Here is a 20,805-nt window from a genome sequence, read left to right as displayed (position 1 = left end):
TAAGCAGTACGTGTTTTAATACATTTTTTTCGGGATGTATTACACTTCTTGTCAGAAATCAGATTTATCATACTGTGGAATTACATTTGAAATTGATTTCTTTAGAAATCTGAAAACTAACTTTAGTAATGGCCTTATTTTCTGAGTTTACTTTCTTAAAAAAAAATTGCTCCTCACTGAGAGGCTGTTTACCTTGTGTTGATGTTGTCCTGAAGTGGACCCTCCTATCTGGTGCTGTGCTGAGGGGGTAAGGTGGGTGGTGGCTCTTGCTGCTGGAGGCCATAGGTATCTGGCAGCTAGCCTGGTGCTGAGCTGGGGTGCTAGTGGTGGTATCTGGCATGCGCCAATGCCTAGTGGGGTGTTTCTGTGTTTCGTCAGGGCTACATTGAAGCACGTGGAGGTCTGGCCACTGGGCTATGCTGAAGCATGTGGTGGTACTCAGAGCCGAAGTCTACCCATTCCCCTGGCTATACTAAGGCTCATGGGAGATCTTGACGTTGATGTTTGTCTCCTCCCTTCCTTATCCTCTTCCCTCTTCCTCTCTCCTTAGTCTTTTATTTCTTTCTGAATTTAGAATTTCATACCCTTCTAGATGTATATGTATTGCTCACTCTTTAACCCATTCCTGATGAGAGGAGGGTTCCAGAACTACCATTCCTCCTCTTCCATCTAATTCCTCTGTCAGTTCCTCCTCTTGCACCTCATTTGTATAAGATAATTACTCTTTTTACCTTTTCCTAGAGATCATTACTTTTTAGAATCACATGATACTCAGCTTTAATACAATCTTTCTTTTGAACTACCTAATTACTAATTAGAATCTTAGACATACAGCTTATATTTCTTCATATAAAAAGTAAACAGTCTGTTCTTATTGAGTTGCTTGTAATTAGTCTTTCATGTACTTTATATTCTTGAGTCTTGTATGTCAAATTTTCTATTAAATTCGGGTTTTTTTGCAATAAAATTCTGAAAGTCTGGCAATTCATTGAATATCCATTTTTCTTTTCTTTTCTTTTCTTTTCTTTTCTTTTCTTTTCTTTTCTTTCTTTCTTTCTTTTTGGTTGCTTGTTGTTCAGATTATGCTTACTTTTGCTGCTTGTAATATTTTTGGCCACAACTCAGTTCTTTTGTTCTTCAATATATGGGGGAGTTTATTTTAGGAAAAAAAAAACAGCTGTGAGTTTGAGCAAAATTACTCTGAGCCCCCAATTAGGAATATTCACAACATTTATATACATATTAGCCTATCTGTCTTAATTCATGTTTATCTCTGTCTCTAATAAACTCCCAACCTCTTTGTGGGTCAGCAAAAATTCATGTTATTGGAAATATTTGGGTAATGTAGTAACAGATTATATTATAGTATCTGTGAATAGACTGGCAGCAGGGGGTGAAGTATGAAGAAAGAACAGAAGCTTTCATGACAGTCCTTTTGTTTCTTAGGTTATTAGGTACACTGGTGTCATCAGTTGAAGTCTTGCCTATACACATGCCTACAGGATTAATGGCCTTTCTCATTCTCTCTCTCTCTCTCTTTCTCTCTCTCTCTCCATTACAGTCTTATTTTCTTTTTTGCTGTTTGTCTCTGGGCCATTAGGTTTTTTTTGTCTAGGCAATGGGGTTAAGTGACTTGCCCAGGGTCACACAATAGTAACTGTCAAGTGTCTGAGGCCGGATTTGAACTCAGGTCCTCCTGACTCTAGGGCTGGTGCTCTATCCACTGCACCACCTAGCTGCCCCTCCAACTGTTCTTTTTTTTGACTCTGCTTGGTATCACCCTATTCCTTCTCAGCTTCCATACACTCAGAGTCTGTATCTGGTTCTGAGATAGTGTCTCCCTTTTATTTGAATTCTTTAGGTCATTCCCAATTATCTTGCATAATTTGGTTGGTTCTAAGAGATATATAGGCACTGTTTACATTCTGTTCTGATAAATTTGATCAAGAATATCTTTACCTAACAAAGATCATTACTTTTTGGTAGAGTAAGATAATCAATGGAGCCCTAAATCACATTTGCCAGTTTGTAGATGGGTCAGCTCATTTAAAAATAGACTTTTCTCTGCTTTTGAGTATTACTGTAAACAGATCAGACAGTGATCGTGGAGAAGCATTTTGTATAGTGGTAAGAGTGCCAGACTTAGTGTAAAGAGATCTATGTTTGAATCCTGGTTCTTACAAGTTTGGGGATGTGAGTGGACCACCAATTTCTCTTGGTCAATTTCTTTTTCTATAAAAAGGGCATAACAGTACTAGTGATTTTTACCTTGTAGGGCTTTAGAAGGAAAGTGGTAAACCATGAAATGCTTTCTATAAAAACATGAACCACTCTTAGTAGATGGAGACATCTATAGAAGTGTTCAGGAAAACCTTGACTGAAGTCTCACCCCCGACACCTACTGCCTGTGTGATGCTGGGTAAGTCACTTAACCTTTCTATAACCTAAGCAACTCTCCAAGATTTCATGTTGCAAGGAAGTTTCCACTTTCCTTTGGTAGTAAAAATTCTCACAAAGAGATCCCTACAGAAATGAAATGACAGGATGAGTTTAAAAAAATAACATTTCTTTAGCCAGATGTGTTATGATATCTAATTACTTAAGGAAACATAGAATTTAGAGATTAAAGGAGGGATTTTAATGATATTTCAACCTGAAAATAGTAAAATTAATATATTTAAAATTTTATAATTTCGACTTTAATAAACTCAAACTTTCCTTTCAGTCAGTTGACTGAATTAATTAAATTTTATTTTTTTCTGGATCCATGATTTTGTCTACATAGAGAGTTCCCTAATGAGGAAACTCCTTCTACTAACGCAGATAAGCATTTGTTCTAAAATTCAAAGTAAAGAATCATAGAAAGTATCTTGCTTCTCTGACAGTTTAAATGATTTGACTGGGGTCACATATATAGTATGTGTGAGACAACATGGAGATTAAAGTCCTCTTATTTCAAAGACCATTCTCCTGTCCACTACACATACTGTTTTTCAAAGTTTTATTGTACCCTCAAAATTATAGGAAAATATGCATATGCAAACATAAATGGGTAAAGAGAGAATCAAACAATTTGCAGAAGGGCAGACTAATAAATTATTATGAATATATTGGATTTAGAAATTTATTTTGAGTAAATGTATTTTTGTTTTTTTTAATAAAGAGTAGTGAATTATTTCAAATTTTAAAACAGAATATTCTTAATTAAAGAATTCTTTTTCTACATTAGAGCTAAGTATTGGCCATGAGATTTCAATAATATGTGGGAACTTCTGGGTGAAGAAACTTCCTCTGTCAATTCAGGTCAATACTTTCTGTGCAGTTTATGGTATTGAAGAACTGCCTTGAGGCCTGAGATATTAAATAATTGTCCAGGGTTTTATAGGTAACATGTATAAGGGTTAAGACTAAAAGGGAACTCCTCCTTGCTTCAAGATCACTTCTCTCACCACTATGCCAGACTTTCTCTCTTTTCTATTTTGCACAGTAACAATGATATAATCCTTTATTTAAGTGGGCCCAATGAATATGTTCCTATCTCTAGGTACCCTTCATTTTTAACATACATGCACACATGTACTAATGAGTAAATGGATAAACCAAGATGAAATTTTCCTAAAATTCTGATTTTATGTTATAGAAATTTACAGTGATGATAATTAAAAATTTTTTTTTTGGTGACCATATTGGCTACAGATGATTCTCCAATCAAATGCTTTGCTGAAACTACTTGCTCAGGATGTTAAAAGAACATTTGATTCATCTGTATATCCCAAGTCTTTGGGAATGATGTAGCAATCTCATGAGACTTAAATCTAACATGTGACAGTTTTTATTCAGATATTTATTATGCAAAAAATTCATCTTGGCATAATCTTGATGCGTTCTATCGTTTTTATGTAGTGTATTGCTCCAAGGAAGTTCATTTATTAACTGTTGGGTGAAAATGTGATCTTTATGCAAAATGGTTTTGTAAAGCAACATCTGCTGTTTGCTTTTGGGGATACATTTACACAACAATGTTGGCAGAGTTATAAGAAGAGGTTAATTTAAGATTCTAAGCATTTCCTTAAGACAGTATAAGGCAATTTGGATTTGCATGGACTGAGAGGGAAATTCTCCCAAGGCTACAGTGGTTTGAGAAATATCTGGTATTATTTTAACCATCAGACAAATTTTAGAGAAAAGCAAATGAGTTTTGACAGAACTGTAACAAATTCAATACTTTGTAGAACTCTGAATTAAAATATCATCTGAGTTGTGAGGAAAAATAATTGTCCATGGATTTGTAGTTAGTCTTATATCTGGATGTCTAAAATCAATGCCAGAGGAAGTGGGACCAATTATGATAAGGCAAAAGGTCACCTATCAGAGACAGAATCCAAGGTCAGAATCCAACATCCTAATGGGCAGGAGGTGCTAAAGGAGAAACGTAAATATTTCTGAAGGAACCAAAAAGAGAAAAAAATAGCTCATCTTATAAAAGGGCTTAAAGAGAGTCATATAAAGTTGTGAAGAGAGAATGCATTTCAGTGGTAAAGGTATTGATGAATGGTAAATAATGCTGCCATACATTGCTTTCCAACAGCTAATTTATATCCAATTTATGCAAAAGTCAAGACATGATGACATGATGTCATTGGCTCTCTTCAAAAATGAAGGACAAAATAACTTTATACAACTATTTTTAAGAATTGTAAGTTTATTTCCAGTAACTCTCAATAGCAGAACTGTTTTTGGATTATAGAACTATTATATTATAACTCTGCATCATATCTATCAGAAATGGGTGTTCAGGAGTCCACAATTTGTTATAGATGGGCCGCTACACATGGAGAGTCACTCATTTGAGGCCTTAAAAGCCATATAACAAGGAGAGTCAGAGAAATCAATGAAAAGAGCAACTTACAGAAGATAAGACACAAGAACACAGAAGCTGAAAGAGCTGAGGAACTAATAGAAGTTGAGACCAGCTAACAAAAAAAGGATTGTGATACGTTAGGCTTGTGATCTATTTGAACGGATAAGGTATATGGTTGGACTGTTATGCTCTCATTATTGATATTTTTGCTTTCTACTTAATAAATATTATTGATATGTGTGGGGATTAAAATTGTCCAACCTACAATAAAAGAGACTGAGGCAGAGCTCTAAGCCAATAATACTGTATTAAAGGGTCCATGATCCCCTCTAATGAAATGGATTTCAGATCTTCCTCATGGTTTGACATGTCCACTCCTTCCAAGGCCTCATTTTTATAAGGCTTGATACAAGATTTAATATCTGAATGTTCTAGAGAGGCTACACAAAATACAGAATTCCATTGGTTGATGGACCTTCCCCCAAGGGCCAAAAACAATGGATCATCAGAGGAGTCTCTGGTTGGGTGAGGCATGGGGAATCTCTATTGACTAAATGGTCATAAGATAGTCACCTGCTCATGTGGGACAGGAGAGAGTGGTCTAGAGGTATAAAAATAAGTTGGTGCACTTTCCATGATTACATGGAATTGAGTCAACTCTGCCACACTGGTCACCACAAGGAAAAACAAGGGTGGAGGGTCTCTAGTTTCCTATGATTAAGCAAGTGAATCTGCAGCTCACAACTCTGGGGCCTAATAGACAGAACTTATAATCACTACCCCTATGGAATCATAGCAAACTGATGAATACTTATTGGAGTAGAGTAGGGGTCCAAATGAATTATTTCTCACATATGATTGTTTGATTTTTTTGATTTCATTTATTAAATGTTTCTTTCTTAAGAATGGTGTAATTGTGACTAATTTGTTTAAGTGTGAAGCATACTGATGGGGGTTCAGTAACTGTAGTGGGGGGTGTTGAGATATTAGGAGATACCCCTGTTTTCCAGAGCTAAAGCCCAGCAAGCAAGCTGTGCCCTGAGCTTTGTATAGCAATGATCCTTTGTATCACCCTCTGGATGATATCACCTTCTGGCAAAATCCCATGATTATTGCATTGCTTTGACCAGCACCAGGTGTTCTCTGAGCTCGGACAAGCACTGGACAAGCTCAGACAAGTTCTGGTCATGAAGCCCTGCTAGGAATCAAACTTACCACATTGTTAGCCCTCATTGTCAGGGCTACAATTCACTGCATAGCTACTCGTGTAAGTGTTGAGATTTACCCACATTAAAGTGGGTCCTCCAACCAGGGGTGGGGCCACAGAACTTGTCTAATATGTCTCCTTGCCTGAAAGTCATTTCCCTCACTTTGAAATTAAATTTCTGTTTGATTCCTGACTCTCCTGTCTCTTGCCTGCTCTGGCCACTCGTAGGTTAGAAACTGGTTCCGTTCAGTTGACAGGAATAATGAGTGTATTCCCATCAACTAAAGGGTTTGTATACCACAATTTGTTCAATCACTCCCCACTTTTTGCATTTCTTTGCTTCCACAAATAGTTCTGAGTACATTTCCCCCAGTATATGCTTGTGTTTGTGTGTGATGAGAGAGTGTAACCCAAGAGTTACATAAGCATGTCTACTTCAACTCATCTCATAAAACAAAGCAAGGATACTCATCTCCTATATTTGTATGAGGAATCACAATGACCATTCTGTTATGGTTGGTAGGAGGCGATTACTCCATGTGTAGCATATTTTCTATTGTAAAGTTGTATAAGCAGGATTCTGGAAGGGTCATTCTCAGTTTGAGGGATAGAAAATACAAAGAAGGTTAATCAATAATGATCTGTGATATTCACTGAGTTGAAAATGAGTGTCATCTCCAAGATGAGAAACTGGGCTTTAAAGGCTCCTGAAGAGTGCATGCTTTGAAAAAGAAAGGGAACTTATTTTTCAATTGTCACTTGTAGAAAGCAGTCATAGAGTAGATACGTTAGAGGAAAAGATGGTGTTTGCCATTATGATCACATGGTCCCAGTTTTTAAAGGAACTAAACCTAGACTAGAATAAGAGGCAAAGGAGCTTTCACCTAAAGAACAGAACCAGTTTTAACAAATAGAAAAACGGCTCAATTCAAACTCAATGGATCTGAGACAAAAACTATGTTATTTTTTCTCACTATCAGATTTAAAAAAGTAAATAGAGTGCTGTTTTGTTCTAAGGGGATGACATATTCTTATCGATTGAAATAGTAGTTACCTATAAAAGACTTCACTAATTTCACAAAATAAAGCTTTGTGAATTTCACCAATTTTTAGTCCAAAAGTTACTTGAAACTTGTAAAAATTTTATAGAACTTCTAACTGCCACATCAGACAATTTCTATGATACAGCTATTTCATTAGTTCTAACTTCCTTTGCTTTTGACTTTTAAGAGAATGTTAGAAATTAGTATTAATTTGCATATAATGGCCCAACTGTGTATCCAGTTTAAGCTTCCTAAGTCATGTGAAGTTCAAATAGTTGCCCTTGTCTAATAGTTGAAGCAATTTGTGTACAAAGCTGATTTCTAAATACTTGCATCATTATTCATTTTTTAACAACTCAGTACCAGACATGGAAAATTTATCAAGTGACATTGTCCTCCCTAACTTATCAGCACATTTCCTCTTATTCGCATCCTCTTCATAGCTTTGAAGTCAAAGGTCAGCAGTAAAGCTCAATAAGCCCCTGCATGGTGACCTCATCTATCACCTCATCTCACTTAAAAATGATTTTCAGTTTATTTACTATGCAATAGACATTTACCCCTTTATATTCAGCTAGTTTTTGTTTAATGTGCCACTGCTTTGTCTTCCTGTTATATATGCAATATTTTGATTTCCTTACAATATATACTGTGCCATTTTTATTTTGGTTGGTTGAATAAACTCATGACACTCAAAACATTTGAGGAGAGATTTGCTAAAATGATACCAGTATTTGCTCCAGTTTCATATCAACTATGATAAACCTGGACATTTTTGATGTTTATCAAAGGTTTTTTATTGGGAACAAAGTAAGTGTATGAAATACATCTGCGACATTTATGAGTAACGTTTACTCTAAACAAACTTTTGAAAACTTAGTTGATAAAATTTCGGATCAACTTAAAAAAAAGCATGACTTTTGAAATCTCTGAATGCCTTGGTTCTCAGTATTATCATACTTTATTAAATTTATTTCTTATTAAAATTGGTAGTTTTAAGACTTTTTTCTGACAGTATTGTGTAATTTTTTTTTAGAGTGGGTAGATGCGAGTGTTGCTTGTATCCTACTATACAGCTGACATGTATTTTGTCTATTCTTTATTATCTTAGTAGTTTTGTTGAGGTTTGGAGTTAGGAGAGCTGGTTCAAGTGTGAAAGAATTCACTTAGACCTTCCCTGTAGCCATTGGGAGCTTTATTTTGTGAATGCTTCACAGGCCTGAGGTTAGCAAGGAGCTAAACAAAGGGCGCTGATGTAGGAAAAGACCCAGGCCTATATAGACGGAAAACTACACAGCCTGTAGGATAATAACATATTTTTAGGATTTCTTTTGGGGGTTGGAGATTAGGGACAAGATGAGAACAAACAAGCTGAGGAAGATGGTTGTTTACAAGATAAGGAAAAATTGTCATGACACAGGATGAAGAAGATCAATGACAGGATAAGGAACACAGGGTGAGGGAAACAAAGGCAAATGTCGTATGACATTTCAAGATAAGGGAAAAAGGACTTGAGAAGCTCTCAAGTTCCAGGATCTCAAGATACAGGATGTGCTATAGAATGAGCCTCAAACCCACTCAGGGGGCCTGGGAAAGTAACCCTTAATATTATTTTTAATCTTAGGGTACTCTTTGTACCCACATCAGTTTCATGCTATGTATGTACCATAACCAACCTATTGCCTATGAGAAACATGTAAGATAATGTATTTACAGCCATTGTTACAAGTTTATAATGTATTTTTCTAGCTTGTTTTATATGCATGTTATATAACATTCAAAAATAATTTTTTTCTGATTGAGAAAAGACTACAAAATGCAAAACCCACAATTTTGATAACTGAAAATTGCCAATTGTTTTGCAGTACTTTATAATATTGAGAGTGTTGTCTTTCTTGGGCTTTTAGTTAGCTACTGAATGAATACATTAGACACATTTGGGGGTTTTAGTTGGGGTTTTACATAGCTTGCATTTTAATTCTTTGGTTCTTTGATGTTTCTATTATTTTAATAAATGTTATAATACCAACCTACTAAAAAAAATAGAAAAGTGGATTTACTTTAAACTAACTGGAAAGAGAAGAGTACGTGGAAAGAACCAGAACCATAGATACCTCTGATAAAATCAAAATTAGGTGCTCCAAGGCAATTAAGGAAGTCCTGAAGATCCATGGGATCCATGGGATCCAAAATCCCTTGGCCCCCTAAAAAAAGTATGCTTCCAACCCAAGGAACCAAGCAAAAACAGATATAGATCTGGAAAGGACCTAAGTGAACATCTAGAAATGCTAGTGGTGAACATTAAGAGTCAGCATAGATACATCCAGAATTGGTCGTGCTAAACTAAACTTACTCTCTTTTTCACATCTTGCCTCTGGCCTGTGTGACCGTTTGCTGTCACTTAACCTCTAAGTGCTCAGTGCTCTAGGCAGCTCTCTAGGACTAAGTTGCAAAGATGATATCCACCTGCAGTGATAGAGGGAGTTTCCTCAGCCAGAAATTCCTCATACCATCATAGGTCCAAGCTCTAGCTTATTTCAACTGGTTTACCAGGCTAGGGGCTCTGAACATGCTGTTGACATTATTGCCTTGACTTTATTAAAGCATTTTATAAAATTTCTGATAATTCTTCTGTGAAAAATTTGGATAAGCATGGCCTAGAAATGACATAATTAAATGAATTTGGAATGAGTTTAATGACCAGACAGTAAAAAAAAAAATGATAGTGGTTCTGTTTCTTTAGATAGAAATTACCCTTTCTGTCTTCTAAGAAATGAAGAGCTCCTTCAGGAGGTGATAGGTGGCTGTTCTTTTTGACCACTAAAGTTGTTTCTCTTCCAGTTGGCTGAATTGCTTTTTGAAAAATATAGCCCCTAGTTGATTCTTTCAGCCAGTTCCTGTATATTTCCTGTGTGGTGACTTTTGCCTCATCCATTGGCCAAGGCCTTATAATCCATTTACTTCCTTATACTTTCTTCCATTAGCCAAGGTCCTAGAATCCCCTAAGGTTGATTGAGGAACTTTTTCACACCTTAGTACTCAGTTACTTCTTAACATCTACTTGATACTAATGATTGATTTCAGTCAGGCCAGGTCACACCTGTTCCACACAAGCAGCATTGATCAGAGAGCAATAGTTTGTGAGAGGTGTGTCTCCAAAGATGTCTTCGACTTTATTTAATACACATCAAACTCCCCTGACAAGTGGTCAAACAATTTGAAAACCTTAATACCTTCTCAAGGTTACCTATTGTATGTTTGGTCAGCTCTAATTGTTAGGAAATAAATTCTGTCTTTTTATAGTTTTCACTCTTTCATCCTACTTTTGCTCACTGGTGACAGAAAAATACAACTAAAATGTCCACAAAATGTTTTCTCTTCTCTAGGCTAAACATCTCTGTTTCTTTCAAATAACCCTCACATCATGTTTTCAAGTCTTCTCAGGATCTAATTCAATCTTCTCTACAGATATTTTGATATTTCATTATTCTTCCTAATACATGGTGCCCAGGAATGGCACAGGCTCAGAACTGCAAATATGATCTGAGAAGATCAAAAGACAACTGTCCTACCTTAGACAATTACTAGATGTGTGCCCTTTAGGGGTCAAGTAACCTCTCCGGGTCTTTTTCACCTTAGATGTTAAAATGAGGCATTTAGACTCTTAGGTTCCTTTTAGGGTTAAATTTATGCTCTTTTGACCCCAGAACTACCACCTCTCTCATTATCAGTTAGATTTGTTTTGAATATTTGTCCGGCTTGAGCTTTGAAACATAATTTTCCCACTTACCTACTGTATGCACAGGAGTTTCTTTTAGCATTTTCTAGGTGATGTTCCTTGTTTTCCAGCACAGCACACTCTGCCCACAACAAAACAGAGGAGAACAATGCAGGGGCTGAGGTGATGGAGAAGGACTGAGGATTCACTGATACTAGCAGTATAGCTCCTGTTCCCTTAATGTTAGAAGGGTAAATTGATGTCCTCAGTAAGGGAGAAGTCAAAACTTCTCCCAACTCTTCCTACCTGTGCAGCTATTGGTCCTGCACATTCAGTGTGGTTCATTGCCACATCTACTGGTAAGAAAGGTGAGCAAACCACTAGAATCTGGCGCAAATTCTGAGCAAATGGCAGGATCTGCCTCTCCTCCCCTTTCCCTTAACTCCTTTTCTCTTCTTTATCTTTCTTTTCTCCCATTCCCTCTTCATTTCCATTCTTCTCCCCTTCTCTTCCAATTCCCTATTTGCCCCTCTCCTCTATCCATTCCCATCTTCTTTCATTTTCCACTTCTCCTCTAGACTGAGATTCTTAAGCCAAGAAAGAAAACCTGTACACTCATTATACCACCTTACAAATAAAGACAAAAAGTAAATACCAAAGGCTTTAGCAGCAACAGGAAAGGGTAAGAAGAGAGGGGCTGGTGATAGGGCCAGGCAGGTGTGGTTTTACTTCATGTGTTATCTTTCACATGTTGAGTGTGGCAGCTTATCTCTGACTATTTCTCCTCCCCACCCCAGGGAAGGAAATAGCTAAAGGTGTGAACACAGATTCCTGTACGTCAATAGGCTATTCCCAGGCTTTCCAGAAGGAAGGGCCTGAATTGGCTTTGAATTAAAAAAAAAAAAAAGAGTTGGTGATGGGGGTCAATATCCTTACAATGGTAGTATAGGCTACTATCCTTGCCACAGCTCCATACCACCAAGACTAGGGTTAGGGCCAAGTGACTAGTTAAAGAGACAATAGTGAGGGTAGCCTGAACTCCAGATCATTGCATCCTAAGCACTTTTAAATCCTTTTTCCTGTCACTCTTCAGAGTTTGCTGCATCATAGACCAAGAACCAGTAACTTGTTAATGAACACACAAAGGAATGAATACATAAATTCATGGATGGAAAAACAAATAAACAAATGAATGAGCAAACAAAATAAACAAAGGAATATAGATAGGTAGATAGACAAATAAATAATGCAGAAATATATGAATAAATAAAAGAATGAAAGTTTGATGATAGAACCAAATGACAATGATAAAGGAAGGCAATGACTTTTGTCTTGGATCCCAGCTCCAGATTATCTTGGCCAGGGCCAGGGCCCAGGATATAATTGTTGGCAAAACAGAATGACTAGAAAACAGATGGCCTCAGGTTTTTTGCATCTCAATCTCTTTCCAATCCCATTACTCTCCACAGTGAGTTAAATCCATGAGCAAGAACCAGCAGTCCTCTATCACTATACTATTTAACTGCATTGACATTCAGAGAAAAACTGAATTGGGATCACTAGGCACCTTGGGAGCAGAATTCAATTATTACTTAAAAGAAGCCATTCAAAAAAGCATTTAGTAAGTTCCAACACTTTATCACAAGAGTTGGGCCCTGAATGAGAGACATAACAAAATAAAGACCATAGTGGCCTCTAGGAACTTTCACTGAATCAGGACAGATAAGATATCTACAGAAGTAACTGTATTATGAAAGATTATAATAAATAAGACCTTGCCAGATCAGTAGAGGGTAGGACTTTGAGACAAGGCATTTTATAAAATAAACTTTTATTGCTACCTTCGGTTTTCATACTCTTTTTCTTCCCTTATCAACTCTCCTATCCCTTTTCTCAGAGAGCTATCATACCAAAGATGTTGATACTTTCTTTATGTCTCCAATCAAAAAGCAGATAATTTACACCCAATGGCCTTGGGCTAAAGGATTGAAGGTCAAGACAATTCTGGTCACTATTGGGAACCTTGAGGCCCATTACTCTGAAAAGGGAAAAAAGATGAGAACACAGTGCTACTTCAGAAACTAGCAGCACTTAGAGACATAGGAGTTCTCATCTTTTGAGGGAAGATGAAAGGGAGGAGCTTAAAGGGACAAACTGTAAAAAAGACACCAACAACTTAGTTCTAAAATCTTTTGCTAGTAGAGCTCTGAGGAAAGAGCTAGCCTTGTAATTTCTGAATGGAATATCTGGGAAGAAAGAAATAAGAAATAAGTATCTCTTGGGAAAAAATGAAATCCTTATGTTATAAAAATGACATGATCTGATTAGTGAATCATAATTGTGAGAAGGAACAAAAATGAGAGACTAAGGGGAAAAATACCCACGTTTAAAAATATCTAAGGAAGGAATCATAGGAAAGTTTCACTTGGAATTGAAGGACAAGACAACTCTGGTCTGAAGGGCCTAGGTATGAATACCATTGTGAATTGTATCCCATTATTATGCAAAAGGACAAAGCTGAGAACTCAGCCCAATAAGAGAGATGGAGAGCACTACCACAACACAGGAGTTCTCACCTTTTGTTCACGGAGTAAACAAAAAACTAACAAAATGAAGACATATAAAAAGACTCCAACAACTCAGTCCTAAAAATTTTTGCTGCCACAGTTCAAGGAAAAGAGCTACTGTTATTCCTGAAAGGAATACTGGAGAAGGACAGCACTTAGAGGTAAGCTTCTTTTGGGATTTTGCTCCACATATTCTTTTAAAAAGCCATCTCAGTTCAGTAAAGGAATAATCAACTAGAAAGGAGACAAAAATGAGAGGCTGAGAAGGAAAAAAAATCTGCATTTAAGGTCTTTTGTGGGTAGGTAGAAGAACTCCCCACAAAGATAGTAAGTTGGAGTTTGCCTTGTTGTCATATTGGATAATCAGAAATGTATTTGTCCTCAGCCTTTGAAATGAGATCAATTATTCTTAAACTACTCAAAAAAGTAGTAAGATTGGCCATATGAATTCTGCCTCTTACTAGCCAGCAATTCTAAAGCATGCAGAATTTTTTGGTCTAAAACTGGTTTGGCTAAGCTAAGGCTTTGTTTTTGTTGCAGGAGAAGCTCTAGGAGACATGGAACATATTACAGAGAAAAGAGGAAGAATTTAAAATTTCATTGGACAATATGAGAAGGAGAGAGGCATGGTTTAAGGTCAGTGTCTGTTTTCTTGATGAGGAAGGTGAAGGTATATTCTCACTTGAAGGACTTTCTCTCTTCTCATAAGGCAGAATTCATGAAAATGGTAAGAAAGGAGTGCTTTTTTCTGCAAAGGAAGAGATTTATATTAATTTTATATAAATTATATTTAAATATAATTTATGTCATATATTATATATAATATGTAATTGTACATTATATATTATACATATTAATGATTAAAGGATGAAATGAGTCTTTTGGGGGAATAATTTGACAAGTAGAGGAACTTTGTTTTCATGTAAACTGGTAGATTATAGGTTTGAAGAAACAGTTTCCAGACATGATTTAGATATTTTTAGGGAGAAAATGATTGCTGATGTATTTTTGAAGACTTTTCCTCATACAGTATTTCTCTCTCTAATCTTTTCATCATTAACTACACCTTAAAAAAGGTCCTTTAAATGACAATATATCTCAGAAATCCTGAAATAGAAGATGTGGACCAAACAACTAGAAAAAGCTGTATCTGGTAACAGACTCTATGGATCTTCTTTGATGACCAATAATATTTAATAGGGAAAACTAATGTTGACCACTCACCCCTTCCATCATGGACTTTTCACTTCTTTCCTTTATCTTAATTTCACTTGTTACAGGAGGATACATATACTATTAAACAGTCCATTATATCAGAATATGAGAAAAAGCACCAGTTCTTATGGGATGAAGAATATATACACCTGCAAAGATTGGACCAGGAATCCAGAGAAAACCTGTCAGAAATCGAGGAGAGGATGGCCAAACTATCACAACAAATCCAGAATCTGCAGCAAAGGATATTAGAAGTAGAAGTGAATTTGGACAAGGGTTCCTTGGAAATGCTTCAGGTGAATGTGTGAAAGATATATATATATATATATATATATACACATATATATGTATACATATATGTGTATATATATATATACATATATGTATAATTGCTTTAGAAATGAGGAGCAAAAGGTACATGCCCTGTCACACACAGAACACTAAGGTCTCAGGACCATTTGGTAGAATGGGTCAGTTCAGGCTTTTCAATGGATTCTGCAAATGCATTTATTTTCTGATGAACAGAGGTGAGTGTAAATCTCCTATAGCCAGACAATAGCACAGAGATTCTTAAAGGCTAGGCCACTTCAGTATAAAGAGTGCTATAAGTGTCAATACTTGTCACATGTTGGGGTGATTCAAATTTGTAATCACATGATCATTCTTGAATCTCCTGATTCTCCCAGAGTAATCATGTACCTCTTTCCTTGGTGAAATGAGGTGAGCTAGATTTTTCCTTGAGGGCCCTTTTCAGAAGGAATAGCTGATGATTCTATAATTCCTTATAGCAAAGCTTAATACGAGGTCATGAGCAAAAATATAAAATAAAAAAATAAAGCAACCAATTAAGCGCTTACAAAATACCTACTGTTTGCCAGGTACTATACTAGGCTCTGCAAATAATAGTAAAGAGAATGAAACAATTCTGAATGATGAATAGCTGGCAGTTTGCTCAAAAAGACATCAAGGACCTAAGTAAAGAAATGTTAAATGAATAGAAAGAGAACTATTTTATGTCAGTTTGAAAGGGAAAGGCAGAGAAGTTGGGGAAGAAGGGAATAAGGAAAAATCTGAAGAAGAATGGCAAAGTTAAGCTATATCATCAAGGAATAGAAGAATTCCTGGCTCTATGTGGCAGCATTGAAGAGAGAGTTAATTCCTGGCTTGGGAGATTCCCAGTGATCTTCCTCAAAAAATTTGAGAATCATTAACCTAGAGAATTGGTTTTCATTCATGATGTGACATTTGTGGAGACACATTAAAGATGTAAAGATCAAGAAGAAAATGTCCTGGGTGAGAAAAAAGATTGAGTTAAATTTCCCAGAGCATCAGTTTAAAAACACAATGTTTAGAACTAGAGAAATGTTTGCAGGGAAGTGATATGTCTATTCAAGTACTTGTCTGTCTAAGACCAGGTATTAGACTTGTTCTTCCAGGTACTGGAGGGCAGAACTAGGACAAATCGATTACATAAAAAAAAATCATAATTACTATAAGTAGTCTGGTGGTTTGAAATTCCAATGTGGCCGACACATTAATGTGTGTGAGTCACAGTCATCCTCTGAGTTAAGTTAAAGAGATTTTATTATCTCCATCCTATAGAGGAGGACAGTGAGCTTCAGAGCAATTGAGAGGCTCCCCTGGGGTCACCACACATAGTATCAAAAGTAATATTTAAGCTCACGTCTCAGTGACAGCAAGTCCCATGTCAAGCCATACTATTACTCCGAAGATATGTTGTCTAAAATGATTTTGTCTGCCTATACATGCAACTTCCCTGCCATGGCAAATCTTTTAAATGAAGCTGATTGATGACTTTTGTCGTTCTATAGACACTATTCATATGTCAAATCAATTGGCCTAAATAATCTCTGAGGTTCTTTTTAACTCTAAGATTCTGTTTTTACCCCCTCCCAGTGAGGGATATGTGTGGGCTGATGATTTCTTTGCTTCTTTGGGCTCTGGCTTGACAGTGTTTGCACAGTTAGAGCCTCACTACCTAAAGTACCCTGGAAGGAAACCTCACTTCAAGCTTCTAGGTTCTATTTCAATCAAATCTCTGTAAGATGAAACTATGCCACTACAGTCTCAGAACCTGCATTGCCCACATACACCAACCATCAAAAAAGGTGACTACCAGTCTCCCAGATCCCCAAACCTTTTACAACTTTTTTATTGGTTGTTCTATTGTTCAGGGTGAACAAAAGTTTGCCTCTGTCAAATGAAATTTCCATATAAAGGAAGAAGTGAGAAGGGCAGGGCAGAATGACACTCCTTTCACAATGAAGTCGTTTCTCCACCTTCAGAGAATGGGGTGGGGCAGCAGCATGAGGCCACCCCATCAGAGAGCAACCAAAGGCTGGTGCTAAACAATTCTGAACAGGCTTAAACTGTGCAAATATGGTAATGTCCTTGGAAAAGAGTCCTTAGGGAGTGACAGAACTTTGGGGAGATGTGTCTAGGCTCTCAGAGAAAGATTATAGAAAATAGACTAAGGAGCAGAACACTAAATCTCTTTCTTTATTTTCTCCCTTCAGGATATGAAAGACACCTTGGCAAGGTAAGCTTCCATTCTGTGTTTAACTAATTCAGAAATACAAAATCTGTAAGGGAATCTGATTTGTTTGAAGGGGCTAATTGGGGTCTACTCTGCTGAAATATAATAATGTGTGTGATTCCAGTCAGACTCTGGAGCTCTGTAGAACAAATGTAATCAAGTGTGTTCTGTTTATAGGAATGAGGAGCTGCTACTTCAAGAACCGGAGGTTGCTTTACCTTCCTGGAGCACCTGCCCCATCACTGGCTTAAGAGAAATTCTCATGAGCTTCCAGAGTAAGTTATAGTATCAATCTCAATTGATGATGTTGGAAATTTCTAGAAGTTCCTATAAGATTTACAATGTATTTCCTTAGTGTGTGCTCCTACTATGCACAAATGACCCTTTTCCTCAGCCCCTGCGACCCCATATAGATGATTTCTATCCTCATGTGTCTACAAAGATGCTTTCCAAATTTCCTCTCTGTTAACTCAACAGGCCTGAATTATTCTCCTTATTTATTAGTTCGGCTATTTTCCTAAATAGCTCGACCATTCCACAGCTGTAGCAGCAGTGAATTCACGTGCCCAATATCTAACTTCACCACCAGCACTGAATTGTTCTGTTTTATCACCTTTGACCATTTGAGAGCTTTATCATTTGTCTAGTTATAAGTGATTTTGGATTCTTTTGAATATTCCTGTTGATTTTATGTGTTGCTTTTCTGATCAGTTTATTCATACAATGTAGCCAATACATCAATTGTGGAATGGCTTTTAAGATTTATCTTAATTCTATATGGATTTTGTATGTTACACTACTCTTTGTGATGATTTGTATGAAGGATGAAGTTCGGGTATTTCCTGTAGTATGTCAATTTCTTCTTCATAAAGTATACTTTTTTGTTGACCTACAGTCCTATCATTCTGGTATTTTTTTCTTTTTGGAAACAGATATTGAGAATTCTTTAGTACTCAGTCCCAATTCCATCGTATTAGTTTTCCTGTTAGGTAGCTTGTGAATGTTTCAGGAAAAGAAAACAACTTCTGTTTCTTGAGTTTTCTCTGATGCTATATTTCTATTTCTGAGTCTCTACAAGGGAAGTTGGGCTTCATTAAAATACTCGCTCCGGGGTTTTTCTCTAAAGACTAGGGGAGAGAAAAAGAAGCTTATGGGTCAAGGAGCCAATATAGATGGTGAAATTTAATATTCCTGATGAGGATTATGATTTAGTCTGAGAGTCATAGTCAACAGTATATCTGATAGAGAGAACAGTAGGAGGTACAACTCCAGGCAAGGAATAGGACTTCATCTTCCTGTGAGGAATGGAAGAGATGACAGGGGAGGAAAGAGAGATGTTTTAATAAATATTGGTATGGAGTGACAGAATGACATTTCAACTCTAGAATGGTCAAGTAATATACTTCCCCTGGTATTTCAGTAAGAAATATCTATTGCTTTCCTATTGGTCAGGCAGACTGCGTCATGGTCCAGTTCCATATATCCTTTCACTCTCTAGTAATATCCTATTACTCAACTTGGCATAGCATTAGAAATACTAAAATATGTTTCTAAATGTTCTTTGTGTCTTTATTCTGGCCCTATTCCAATCCATCTCTTCCTGGGAATTGCTGATGAACCTTTGATCTTATTCAGATTTCATCAAGTCATTCTACTGTCCAAAACCTCTTCCCCGTTTGCCATAATCCTACACAATAATGTTTAAATCAGATCTGCACAACTTGTAGTAGGTAGGGCCAAAATTAAAATAAGCTAAACTTCTACAGACACCAAATAAGTTAGAATACAGACAGACATTAGTCTGATTGGTTGGTTGCTGTGAGTCATGTGACAAACAGGAGAGAGTATGCAGTGGCAGCCCTGCATTTTTTGTGGGCTGCCTGAAATTCTTTGATGGGCCACAAGCTACCTGCAGGCTGTATGTTGTGAAGGCCTTGTTAAATACTTTAACAAAGTACTGCTTTGCAAGATGCCCCCTTTCTTCATCAGCATTCTCAAACTACTTGCTTCTAACAGCTTCAGGGGTTTTCAAGTAGTCATCCAGTTCTTAACATATGTAAGTGTTCCTGACCCACTGCCTATTTTTTCACCTCTTTCCTCCCTTCCTCTATCTCATCCTCTCTCTCTCAACTGTATTTACTTTCTCCATCTTTTTATCTCTACCTCCCTTCCTGGGCATGTTCTGTCTTTCCTTTCTCCTACCATCCAGATGTGTAACTATTTTATGTACTCAGTGTGATGCATTTTGCACCATCTTGATTATGCATCCATGGAGATCTCAAGTTCCTTCTGATAGATTCTAAGCTCCACGAGGACAACGATCACTGAAAGAATTGAAAAGAATAAATCCTTCCTTTGGCTGGTCTTTGTACAAAAATGCTGTTTCTACAAAGGACTAAATGTTTACAGTCTCCAACTGTGCTAGTATATACTGTAAATTATTATGCCACTATAATATATTCTTCATCTACTTACCATATATCTTCCAAGACCTGACTTGAACATAGTAAATGCTTAATAATATATTCTTAAATATTCCACGAATGCCTTAAAACATAAGACATAGCATTTAAAGCTGGAAGGGTCCTAAAGTTTATCTGCTTGAATCTCACTTTCATTTTATGTACTAAGAAACTGATCCACTAGAAAACTTAGATGCTTGTCCAAATAAGTGTCAGAAGCAGGAAAATCCCCTTGAGAGTCCTTATATAATGCCAAATGAATTGTGACATGTCCCACATTGTGATGTTGTTTAGGATCAGGGAATTTTTCTTTGCTTCTAACTTCCCAGTCTGCAAGTAGGCTAATTATATTTTTTCCTTTTTTCTTTAGGGGATATAACTCTACATCCTGAAACGGCTCATCCTAATCTCATCCTGTCTGAAGATTTGAAGAATGTCAAGTATACAAGTGTTACCCAGGATGTACCTGACAACAAAGAAAGATTTGACTGTACTCTTACTGTATTAATACAGTAAGACTTTCACCTCAGGCAAACACTATTGGGAAGTGAAGGTGGAAGACAAAACAGAATGGTCAGTGGGCATCTGCACAGATTCAGTTAGCAGAAGGGGGAGACTCTCTCTCTCTTATCCAAGGATTTGATAGCTCTAGTTGGCTTCAAATATGGAAATGATTTCTTTCTCTGGAATTCACAAAATGGCTTTCATGAGAGCCCACTTATTCACAAGGTGGGCATTTTTCTTGATTATGAAAGGGGACATATAGCATTTTATGATGTCTCAGATAGATCCCTTATCTACAGTCCCCCAAACATAGCCTTTCAAGGACCTCTTCATCCTTACTTGTCTCCCTGCTGTCCTAATAAAGAAAATATCCCTGGATGTCCCTGGCCTAATCAGGAGATACCTATCAATACTACTAATTACCATGGAAGACTCTCACTCTCTAACTGAAAAATGACACTGCAAATGACTTTCTATTCATTTGAGCTTATATTGAAATGTTCAATAAAGTTATGTATGATTATCAAACTATTGAGAATAAAGTCCATCTTGTGTGTACTTGGTATAAGTCCTAGTGTGTCTCACTTTGTATCAACATCCAAAGTGTCCTACCTTACTGACACTTCACTGAGAACTTCAACAATATTTTAGAAAGTCAGTCCAAAGATGCA

The 20,805-nt window shown here is 36.7% G+C and overlaps 1 pseudogene; it reads left to right on the top strand.

Annotated features, from left to right (window-relative positions):
- The first annotated feature begins 346 nt into the window (after positions 1-346).
- On the top strand, positions 347-20,584 carry LOC114024469 (annotated as a pseudogene).
- Positions 20,585-20,805: the final 221 nt, after the last annotated feature.

Source organism: Vombatus ursinus, unplaced genomic scaffold (genome assembly GCF_900497805.2).
Source record: "Vombatus ursinus unplaced genomic scaffold, bare-nosed wombat genome assembly UNPS02014821.1, whole genome shotgun sequence".
Lineage (NCBI taxonomy): Eukaryota > Metazoa > Chordata > Mammalia > Diprotodontia > Vombatidae > Vombatus > Vombatus ursinus.
The sequence above is the reverse complement of the archived record's forward strand: the minus strand, read 5'-3'. Positions and strand labels throughout refer to the sequence as shown.